Raw genomic sequence first — 12,865 nt, forward strand, 5'->3', positions numbered from 1 at the left:
AGCTTCCTCCTTTGAAAGTATGTTTAAGCTCAACTGATCAAAAAAATTTTTTAACTGATCATTACTGGGTTGCACTTCTGAAGAATATAATTTTTCAAAAAATGACATGAACGTTTTGTTAATCTCGGTGGGATGTGAGGTGAGAACATTTTTAGAACTCTGGATTGCTTGGATGTTAAAACGTCGCTCATGTTTTTTAAGAGTAAGCGCAAGGAGTCTGCTCGGTCTGCTTCCATCTATATAATATTTATGTTTTGTAATGTGCATTAAATACTCTGCTCTTCTTCGTAAAAGATCATTAAGTGCGACCCTCTCTAAATGTAATTTTTGTTGTGTATCATTGGAAAACTGATTGCTTAATTCCTTTTCTAATTCCCCACATCTTCTCTCTAACAGTGATATTTGTTCAAGATGAATTTTTTTAAGCTTAGCCGAAAAGGAGATAGCGTTGTTCCTTAAAAACCCTTTGATGGAAGCCCATAACATTTCCTGATTAGCAACAGAGTCCTTGTTTATATTGATAAATTCAATCAGTTCTGCTCTCAGTTGAGAAAGAAAGTCTTCATTTTGCAGTAAAAAATTATTAAATCTCCATCGGGATGGTTTACAAGATGTATTAATCTGAAGATGTGTTAGTACAGCATTATGATCGGAAATGCTTTGTGGTAGAAATTCAATATTGATTATCCCTGAAAGTAACGAAGATGAGAGTAACATATAATCAATTCTTGAAAATGATTTATGACTTGGGGAGAAATAGGTGTATTCCTTGGCTGTTGGATTATGTATTCGCCAAGAATCGCCAAGCATCACATACATCTATATCTTTAATGAGCGATCTCAGTGCTGTAGAAGACTGAGCTTGTGCTACTGAAACTGAAGGATTGGAACGGTCCAAAACTGTGTCGAGCACGGCATTCATATCAGATCCAATGATAATTGAATAGCCTTGGAGAGATAGTATGGTTTTGGAGACATTTGGAAAGAAGGAGGCATCATAAGAGTTCGGAGCATAAATATTAACAAATGCCAACCTCTTTCCTTCTATTATCGTACAGCAATATGCAATTCTACCATTCTCATCGGAACCTGTGTGTTCAATAATAAAGTTAGAATTACGTTTAAATAAAATTGTCACTCCCTTCTTCTTAGATTTACAGCTAGATGATACTATGGGGATATATCGCCTATTTTGCATTCTTTTAGCATCCATGGTGGTCAGGTGGGTTTCCTGAAGAAACGCTACATCAACCTTTTTCCTGTGTAGAAGATCTAACACTCGTGTACGTTTAATAGGAGAGTTTAACCCCCTGACGTTAAAAGACAGCATGTTTATTTTAACCATAGTCTGTAGTAACCAGACACACACAGATTAGCATGTAATGGTGAGAGCAAGTTATTGAGTGTACCATTAAAGTTCCCACCGTAATGAGCAAAAACAAAAACAGAAAAGGTCCCGAGTGCTTTAAGCGCCTAAGCGTCCCCTCCCTCTCCCCCCTTCCCCTTTTAGCAAACGTCTGTGGCGATCGCGAGGCAATGTCTGAACACTATTAAACTTCTTAGCCCCCAATGAATTTGACAGTTGAGGAGGTTTAAATTAAAGAACAAATATTCCAAAATCATAATAACTGTAAAACATACACTATTCTCATAACTAGAATTACGGCAACCAGATTTAACTGTAACTAAGGACTGTAATTTAGTCCGCATTTTAACCAGACTTTCAAAATTAACTATCTAACGTTACAACCAGCACAATTTGAAAATTGAAATTAGAGTTTTAAAAACTGAAAGTAGTTTGACACAATGCAATTATTTGTAAATAAAATAATTTACCATTTCACTTTGGTGAACTAAAGTCCGTATACGCTGATCGAGAATTGGTCCATGTATTGTTGTTCAGCAAAAAACTTAAACGATGTCACCTTATGGTCTACCCCTCCATTTCTTCCGGCAGCGGGAAGTTTAAGGATCTACGAACAGTGGCTGATGCGTCGACATCAAGACCCTCGAGATATTTTTCAGCACTCTCCGGTGATTCAAACGAGTATTTCTGACCCTTGTGGGAAACTCTCAGCGATGCTGGGTAGATTAGGAAAGTTTCTGCGCCTTTCTGACGAAGCTTGAATCTTACGGTCGAAAAAGCTTTCCTCTTTTGAGCTGTCTCATGACTGTAGTCCGCGTAGAATTCCAGGCGCGCTCCTCCGGGCAAAGTGGGTTTTGCTTTCCGGGCTCCCTGAAGGATGGCTTGTCTGTCAGGATAGCGGAGGAGCCGGAATATCAACGATCGTGGTTTTGGTGAGTTGGAACTCGAATACACTCGGTGCGCTCTATCGATCTCGATCCGACTTGAGCGCGCCGAAAGGTCGGGGATCCATTTAGGTAGCATTTTCTGTAGAAAACCGACCGGATCGTCCCCTTCCATTCCAGTTGGTAGATTGACCAGGCGGACGTTGTTGCGACGTGACCGGTCTTCGAGGTCATTGCATTTTCGTTGCATCTGTTCAAGCTGAGATAGGCAGAGGTTCGCGTCCTTTTTTGTACTGCGTAAACTGCCCTGAAGATTATCCACTTTGGTTGTGATTGACGCCACATTTTTACTCAAGGAATCCATTTCCTCTTTCATCGAGCGAAGAGCAGTGTTGTTTTCGTTGATAAAGTCCTTGAATGGCTTAAGGGCCGATTGTATTGCCTCTGTCAACATGCGGGAAACCATTTCGCGCATGGCCTCCTGTTGTGCTTCGATTGCATGGTTAACAATTGAGGCTACGTCGTCCTCGAGTGTTTTGAGTCGTTTGCAGCCCGCTGCCGATTTCTGTGGTGAACTCGATTTCTTAGTTGCCATACTTGAAATAAAACTTGTACAGCTGTGATAACATATGATATTTTTCCTCAGCGTGAAGAAAAAACGTTCAATTAGGAGGTTTTAGTCAGGAGCCTAGTGCTGTACAGCCATCTTGCAGCGCGCGCCACCGGAAGTCACAATTGTGTAAGCATATTGTAAATAAAGTTTTGAGTTTCTGATTCATCAGTGCAGCGGCATCTCCAGCATTACAACATTAACATTATGTAGCTAGAACAAACGGTTATTGTCAATACAGAAATTATTTTCTGATCTGCTGAATCAATGAGATTGATTCTTGAAGTGGTAATCTAGGCCTACGAATGATGTGTGTAACAGTTAACACATTTATAAGTGATGAATAGCTCTAGGATTTTGACATATCTTTCACATTACCTTTGACCTGTTGTGGGCTAATTGTTTTAGATGTTTTAAGTGGGTTAGGGCTGTTAATGAATTGGTCAAATATGGTCATGCTCTTGACCTCCAGTAATCCCTCGATGAACATGCATTCACTGCCACTTAACCATCTGACTCTGCACTATTTTCATTTGTCATCTAGTGACCACACATTTGAGAGCATAAAACTTGAAACTGATTGGTATCCTGGCTAAGAACCAGGCTGATTGTAATGTTAAGCAACCCATCACAGTATTGACATGCAGTTTAGATGAATCTAAAATACAACCAATATGTTTTTAATAAATGTGTAGCCTACTAATATTGTTAATATTTATAATATTATTATTATTAATAATAATAGTAGCTATAGCTATATTGATTAGTTGAATGCTCATATGTTTGTAAAGACGATTTAATTTGAAGAATAACAAATGATAAATAAAATTACAATTAGGCTACATTTTGGTGTGTTTAATTCATTACAGTTCTCTATGTTAAAACCTTTAAATTAGTAATTATAATTTTTCACATGAATAGCCTAGGCTACATGATGTTCAGTTAGCCTACGTTTTTATGAAAAAATTGGATTTAATAATTTCCTCTGCGCAGAAACATAACTAATTAATCAGAAAGTGGTATCATCACACTTACTTTGGCAGCAACCACAGCTGCTGTTGGAGATGCCGCTACAAGATGCCGCTGGAGCGACAGCTGGTTGTTGGAGATGCTGCCGCAATTTCAGCTTTGTAGGCCTACAGCTTATTTGAATTAATATCAGAATTGTGCAGCACATCAGAAACTCATTTCTGTATAAACTGAAGTCATTTCTGTAACGGAATAACCGTTTATATTCATATTTAACAACATTTCAAATTAATATTTAATAAACAGTATTTTCTGAAACATGAAAGTGATATTGACACTTCTTGCTGGAAACTATAATAACGTTACATAGCCTGAATAGGCTACTCAGAACAATTGCAGCTTTCTCTGATGAATCAGAAACTCAAAACTTTATTTACAATATGCTTACACATGATATGCTACTCTGTGGTAGCTACATAATGTTATTTAGTTAAAATGCAGTAAATAAAATAAAAAATATTGATTGATGCACTGATGGCCGCTGGAGATGCCGCTGCACTGATGGCCGCTGGAGATGCCGCAAAAGTCCTGGCCGTTGGAGATGCCACCGGAAGTGCCGCTGCACTGATGGCCGCTGGAGATGCCGCTGCACTGATGGCCGCTGGAGATGCCGCTGCACTGATGGCCGCTGGAGATGCCGCTGCACTGATGGCCGCTGGAGATGCCGCTGCACTGGAGATGCCGCAAAAGTCCTGGCCGCTGGAGATGCCATCGGAAGTGCCGCTGCACTGATGGCCGCTGGAGATGCCGCTGCACTGATGGCCGCTGCCGATGGCCGCTGGAGATGCCGCTGCACTGATGGCCGCTGGAGATTCCGCTGCACTGATGGCCGCTGGAGATGCCGCCGGAAGTGCCGCTTCGAGATGCCGATGCCGCATTTTGCGCTTGCTCTCTCTCTTTGGGTGAGCGTGCAATGTCAGTGTGTATCTGTCTAAACAGTCTGAGACATGGAGAAGAAACGCAAGGAATGTGCAGAGAAATAGCGTGAAAAATAGATACAGGCCCTTCAAGCAGACGCTGTAAAATGTGTCAAAATATATGTTTTCTGCAGCAGCAGGACCTTCATCAGCTCCCGTGGCTGATGAGGAGGATAGTGAGGAGGATCAGGAGAGAGATGAGAAAGAGTAGAGTCTGCGGTAAGCAGAACTACGTTCAAAACACTTTGGCTATGAGTATAGGAACCCATTACCCAGTTACGCATTATTTCCACATCTGCATAGTTGACGATTACAGAAATTTACTAGAAGTTTAAAGAGACGCGTTTTTGTCCATGTTTTCCGCCAAAATAAAAGCTTGATGCAGTTTCCGTCAAAATAAAAGATCATGTGCTTATCTCTTTCAAGTTTAGAAATTAGTACAAAACTAATTATGAAAGTTTTCTTTATTTTTCAGTGCATTTGTTTTACAATATATGGCTATTAGGCTACTGTCATGAGATTAATATTATAATTATTATGTAGTAGTGTAATATAGACAGACACTGTTACTGTTGCCTTTGGCTTGCTCAGTTGGGGATATTTTGGGGATATTTAATTTAATTTTATCAATCAATAAATTCCTCTTGAAACAAACTTTATTGTATTATTTTAATGTAATACTGTGAAGCTGCTTTGATACAATCTGTATTGTGAAAAGCGCTATACAAATATACTTGACTTGACTTGACTTGACTAAAAGAAGTTTGATTTTTTCTTTGTTTAATTTGCACACTGAATATGGGTTGGAGCTTTTAATTTCGAACCCTCAAACTGCTCCAGACTGATGAATATAACATTAAAATGCACAAAATTTTCTTAGGGGGAGCCTGCCCCCAAACCCCCCTAGAAGGACTGAGGTCCACCCACCACAGAAACACTGGTATTGCTATGCCAATGCAGCTTATAGCTTGTTTTTTGGATGCATCACTGTGGAGTATAGTTCAATTGTATTAATAAATTACAATTTTGTACTTATTTCATCTGTTAACTCTCACTCGTTTATACTCACTCATTACATGGCATTAGTGGTTTTAATGAATAGGAGTTGAACAAAAACATATTCAAGGGCGTGCAAAGATGGGTGGTGTTTATGATCATATGTAGTGGGCCAGTCTGGGCCAAAATGCCAGGGCCGATTTTCTGTCCCAGTCCAGCCCTGGAAGCGGGGGAAAAGGCAGAGTGAGAGGACGACAGGAGGTTTGCGGTAGCGGGTAAAAATGTGACCACAGGGTGTGTCCACTCAAGCCCTTCTCTCTGCTGGACATCCCATGACTAGTGTCTAGTCGTCCATGACAGAACACATAATCTTATTAAACTTATTAAATACCCTCTATGATGCAGGAACCGATGCTAAGAACAAAATAAAATTTTGTTCAACACCACAATTTCAAAAATTGAAAAATCACCACACAATTTCAGGTATTCACATCTTGGAAATGGTTGCCACCTCAGGAATACAGTAATTAAGATGCAGAAAACAAATATTTTAATATTTTAATATTTAATATTTTTAAATCATGTTTTTTATTTGTATTATTCTAAATATTATTATTATGTATACTATTTTATTTAATACCTCCTAAAGAATAAGTTGTGTCATACTATTTTTATGAGCTCAGACATTACCACAATAGTCATTTTTGTAATTTTTTATTTCAACATTATACTTTCGAGTATACATTGAAGTAGTGAAGAAAATGATAGACCAGCATTACATACATAAAGTAAAACAATAATGACATTTACAGATGGTCTAACCAGAATAGAAAATCTCTGCAGGCTATCATGTCTTGCTCTAGGATGTAGTTGACCAGACTTTCAACTAATTCACCAACGTCAGTTTTTGCATTTTTTGACACCAGTGACACACAGAGATCCGTTACAAAAGTACAAATAGCGAGTATCTCGGTGATATCGAATTCGTCAGAACATGCAAAAAACACATCCAGAACTTTTCTGAGGATTACGCCGTTCGGCTCTTCGCCGTTAAAAAACATGGGCGCTACATCAGTCCATGACTTTGTCAGGCCTCTTACGACATCCATTTCATTTTTGAGATTTGTCACACGTTTGGTATCCTGCGTACAATCGTTTTTCATATCACACGCAGCATCGATGATCCTCTGCATCAAGCCAACCATTTGGCCTCTAAAATTATCTTTAACCCTCTGGGGTCTGAGCGGTTTTCTGGGCCCTGGAGGTGTTCTGACATGCTCTGACATTTGTTTTTTTTTTCAGTTATTTATAAACATGTTAATGGCAAAAGTGTAAATTCACTCTATATAACACAAACAGGGCTAGCATAATATCTGATCAACATGCTTGTAAATCTTTGTATTTTTAAGAGAATAATGTTTATGCGTGGTTATAAAAAATAAAAATAAAAGAAAGTTGCTGAAATAAGAACACAAAACACATTCTAAATATGTGCCCACAAGACTCTTGACTAATGTATGTTGTCGTTTCTAGTTCTGGCTTCAAAATGATGTGAAATTCATCCTGCCTGATCGTTCTCTTAAAACAATACATTGATTTAAACATTGTAAAACTGTTTTTTTTTGTCAGAAGAGGTTTATGCGTGGGAGGGGTAATCGCTCATCAATATTAATGAGATTCAGACCAGGGGTGTGACAGACACTCCCCCAATGACTAATGGGCCATCAAGAGAGGCAGCCTGAACAAAGTAGAGGAGATTCAAAGGTTTTGTTTTTCACTGTTTTATTGTAATTCCTCTATGAGGAGGAACTAAATGTTTTAAATTTGCAGGTATCTCACAGTAAATGCTTATGCCCCGTTGATGCGGGCTCTAAGCAAAATAAAGCAAAATAATGCAAAATGAGCAAAATAAACTAAAATAAAGGCAGATAGAATATAGTTACATGTCTTTGTGCCATTCTTGAAAACAGTTCCTGTTTAACTGAAGACACAAGTGAACATTACATGCCTGGCATTTCCAAGGTGTGTCCTGCCTTTTACCAAGCTGTCCTTTGCAAAGCACACAGATCTTGCGACCAACTGTGCAAATGTTCTTTGCATCTGAGCCCAGCTCAGCTCCTGGAACCGGCACATGGTCACTACTGGTTTGTTTTGGTGCTACTTTCTGTGACACACCACAGAGCTCCGCAATAAGCTGTTCCATGAACTGTTTGTGGGTCATGTTACCACATAGCTCTTTGTGGATAAGGAAACCATTGGTGGCAGCAATGTCCAAGAAGTGTAGAAAGATCTTTCTGTACCACTTCATTGTTTTGTGTTGTGCAGTGTAGTACTGTAAGAGCTGATCGGACAGGTCCACACCCCCCATGTGTTTGTTGTATGCAATCACAGGTGCAGGAAATGTCTTTGTCCTCCATGCATCTTGTGTTTTCACCCTCCTCTGCGCAGTGTCTCCTGTATAAGCAGATTGAATGGTGGAACAGACAGACACCTCTCGTGTGTCCATCCACTTCACAAATACAAGAGGGCCATCCCGAATCCACCTGATGGATCCTCTGGCAGATTTTTTAGAGAGTGAATTAGTTGCATCACGTGGGCAATCCTTCCTGTTGTCCCTGTAAGTCCCACATGCACCAAACTTCATTGCAAACAGGTCTTTGAGGAGCTTTGGGCTTGTGTAGAAATTGTCCATGTACACATGGTACCCAGAGCCTAAAACTTTACAGTCCAAAAGAGATGTTACAGCATCATGTGACAGTCCATAGCCTGAAGGAAAGCTGTTCTTTCCTGTATACACAGAAAAGTCCAAAGTGTATCCATTTGATGAGTCTGCAAGAACAAACAACTTGAAACCCCACACTGTAAAAAAGAAAAAGTTAGTTCAACTCAAATTTTCAAGGCAACCGACTGCACAGAATTTTTGAGTTGAAGATATCAACTTAATTTTTTACGTTTTGAAGAACTACAATTATTAAGTTGCGTCAGCTAAGTTTTTCAAGTTCTGACAACTAAGTTTTTTTAATTCAAGTTACTGGAACTTTCAAGTCTGTAAAAGCTTACTATTTTGAGTTCAGATTACTATCCCCTGTAATAACTTACTATTTTGAGTTTAAATTACCCCCCCCCCTCCCCTCCCCTCCCTTTAAATCATCCACTGACAGTAAACCAGTTCATTTATGCATGTTTATTTGAACGACTTTGGCACAAACAGCTTTACAATTCCACAATGTAAACAAGTAATCTTATGCACAAAGCAAATACATCAGGTTTCGGTACCATAATATGGGCAATGTAAACAAGTAATCTTATACCCAAAGCAAATACATCAGGTTTCAGAACCTTAATATGGGCAGTTTTTTTATTTATTTCCGACTCTTGTTGAGACCTTACAAATAATGCAATATTGCCAAAGATGACCGATAAACAGTTGTATAGTGCCTGCCTAAGTATTAATTCAGAAATGTGTAAATCCCCACCTGAAAAAGCCAAATTATCTGAACTTTGAAATTAGCCAAAAATGCAAACATGCAGGCTATAACAGTAATGGTGAAACACAGCTTGCTTCTACTGAACAATCAATACCGTAGTCTCTTGACAGTAATATGACAGCTACACATACAGTGCTATGCATAAGTTTAGACACCCATGCTAAAGTTGACTAAAAAGAGGAATAAAAAATCATCTTTTGGAAATTGAACTTAATGCCTTAATTAAATTTTTTGGGAAAAATCCAACCTTTAAGGACACCAATTTTCTTCGTGAATGAATAATGTATCGTAAATAAATAAATGTTCTTCCTTAAAATACAGTGTGCATAAGTTTGGACACCCCTATGTTAAATTCCCATAGAGGCAGGCAGATTTTTATTTTTAAAGGCCAGTTACTTCATGGATCCAGGATACTATGCATCCTGATAAAGTTCCCTTGGCCTTTGGAATTAAAATAGCCCCACATCATCACATAGCCTTCACCATACCTAGAGATTGGCATGGTTTTATTTCAGTTAGCCTAATAGCTGGTTTGATTTGCATTGAGAGATGATCTTATGGAAAGTACTCCATGCCAATCTCTAGGTATGGTGAAGGCTATGTGATGATGTGGGGCTATTTTAATTCCAAAGGCCAAGGGAACTTTATCAGGATGCATAGTATCCTGGATCCATGAAGTAACTGGCCTTTAAAAATAAAAATCTGCCTGCCTCTATGGGAATTTAACATAGGGGTGTCCAAACTTATGCACCCTGTATTTTGAGGAAGAACATTTATTTATTTACGATACATTATTCATTCACAAAGAAAATTGGTGTCCTTAAAGGTCGGATTTTTTTAATTAAGGCATTAAGTTCAATTTCCAAAAGATGATTTTTTTTTTATTCCTCTTGTTAGTCAACTTTAGTATGGGTGTCTAAACTTATGCATAGCACTGTAAAAGATTCGTTTTTAGTTTAAAGGGTTAGTTCACCCAAAAATGAAAATTCTGTCAGTAATTACTCACCCTCATGTTGTTCCAACCCCGTAAGACCTTCGTTCATCTTCGGAACACAAATTAAGATATTTTTGATTAAATCTGAGAGCTGGATCACTCCTCCATAGTCTAATATAGACGTTATAACTTGCTGACCCAGAAAATGTATTAAAGACATCGTTAATATAGTCCAAGTGACTAAAGTGGCTCAATCTTAAGTTTATAAAGCGACGAGAATACTTTTTGTAAAAAAAAAAAAAAAAAAAAGACTTTATTCCACTATTCATTTCCTTCTCTCTGGGCCTCGAGTCTTTTCACGTAGTGTGATAGCACAGCACGTCTGTGTTGTACATCACACGCATCTCACACATGACCAGCGTCGGCCAATAGTGAGCCTACGTGTGACGTACAACACAGACACGCTGCGCTATCACACTACGTGAAAAGACTCGAGGCCCAGAGAGAAGGAAATTAATAGTGGAATAAGTCGTTATTTTTGTTGTTGTTTTTTGCGCACAAAAAGTATTCTCGTCGCTTTATAAACTTAAGATTGAGCCACTGTAGTCACTTGGACTATATTAACGATGTCTTTAATACATTTTCTGGGCCAGCAAGTTATAACGTCTATAGAAGTTTATGGAGGAGTGAGACAGCTCTCAGATTTAATCAAAAATATCTTAAATTGTGTTCCGAAGATGAACGAAGGTCTTACGGGGTTGCAACAACATGAGGGCGAGTAAAAGCTCCGGACACGTTGTGAATTTATCTTGTATTTTGGCTGCCCTACAGTGCGATTGGTCAAATGTGACTTTAAAGCGCCAGGTGTTTTAAAAGAACATACACAGTCACTGTAAACACACGGCCAGTAAGCTCCTCTTCCGTGCCTGAGCCGATGGTGCCTAAGCAGACGCTCTTGACTGGCGCTGGCAAAGCTGCAGAAGCGACACTTCATAGAAAACCTAGCACAAAAATAAGAGGATAAAATGAACACAGTGACATACTTCGCAACCGTTCACGTTAATGCTGTTGAGCTTCAGGGCTAAAACACACAAAGGTAGGGCTGGGTATTGTTCAAAATCTTTCGATCCGGTGCCAATTTCGATACCTCAGTTTCGATACCGGTTCCTAACGATACTTTTTTCGATACCAATTTTATGAAATCCATTTTAACAAGATTACATAACACATTACCTCAGAAAAACTTTGGTTTTATTTTTTCAGTTTGACTCATGCTCCTTAGCCAGTGCACAAAGGAACAAAAAAGCACCTGCAAAAAATACAGTAAAACTTGTAATATTGTGAAATAGTATTAAAATTTAAAATCTTATTTGAATATATTTCAAAATGTAATTTATTCCTGTGATGTCAAAGCTGAATTTTCAAAATCATTACTTCAGTGTCACATGACCCTTCAGAAATATGAAAACAGTTTGCTGCTTAATATTTAGGAAACTATGATACATTTTTTAATGATTCTTTGATGAATAAAAAATTCAAAAGAAAAGCATTTATTTAAAAACGAAATATTTTGTAACATTACACAAGTTTTAATGCCACCTTTGATAACTTTAATGCTTCCTTACTGAAAAAAAAAATCTGACCAACCAACACATTTTTGAAAGGCAGTGTACATTCAGTAGGTTATTATTTATTGCAATATAAACACTGTCAGAGTGATCAACAAGGTATCTCTTCATTTACCAGTCGAAGACGGAGCAACTTTCTGCTCTAATGTTTACTCTGTGCACTGTCAAGGTCTTCATCATATTTGTGCATGTGCGCGCGCCTCTCATATGAGTATGTGCGCGGAGAGTTCCGCGCGTCTCGTGTGTGTAGTGTACTGTAGAGTTTGCATGTAACTGTTAGTGTTAGGTATCGAAATCTGGAATGAACGTCATTTTTCGATACTCGATATATCGAGGCAATTCGGTCGGTCCCCCAAAAGTATCGAACTCGGTACCTAGCCCTACACAAAGGTCGCATGCTAGAAGCTATATCTATCTAGTTAACTACCGTATCAAACCGAAGTTTTGCATCACAGTTTTAGCACGTTAGTTCTAACGTTACCTTGGTTGCAGCGCATGGTCGCGAGCAGTTGTCAATGAGCAAAGCAGACGTGCATAAAACAATGCCATCATTCATTGAGAAAAACAAACATACCGGCAACACAAATCTTTCAATTAATATGTGGACAATAATTATATTGAGCTTAACTGTTCAAAATAAGCTAGCTTCTAATCGATTAGCTAACGTTAGTGGGGGATTTTGTATTGCCATAAACGCCTCGCCTGGTTATGATTTATCGATTTTGTTTCCCGCAATGAAATGTAACACAAATATCAAATGCATATACATATTCATATAGCTTACCCGTTAGAAGGAATGTCTCTCTTCAACAAAGACGTCAGGGAAAGTTACCGCTGGCATTGTGACAAGATGGCGGACGCAAACTTTCAAATGTTCGAAGGGAGCTCCTGCGAAAATCCTTGGAAACCCCGTAGCAGCCGGTTGCCATGACAAATTTCAAATGAGCATGCGCAGATAAGTTGACCACACTCTAACTGGGTGTCAACTTCAACTTCTAAATAAAATCAACTCA

The 12,865-nt window shown here is 38.6% G+C and overlaps 1 protein-coding gene across 1 annotated transcript in view; it reads left to right on the top strand.

The window, feature by feature from the left end:
- The window catches only part of LOC309512282 (uncharacterized protein), a 65,494-nt gene that overhangs the window by 33,565 nt on the left and 19,064 nt on the right, over positions 1-12,865 (top strand). The window lies entirely within an intron of this gene.

The sequence above is a fragment of the Leuciscus leuciscus genome (assembly GCF_965113295.1).
Source record: "Leuciscus leuciscus genome assembly, chromosome: 13".
NCBI lineage: Eukaryota > Metazoa > Chordata > Actinopteri > Cypriniformes > Leuciscidae > Leuciscus > Leuciscus leuciscus.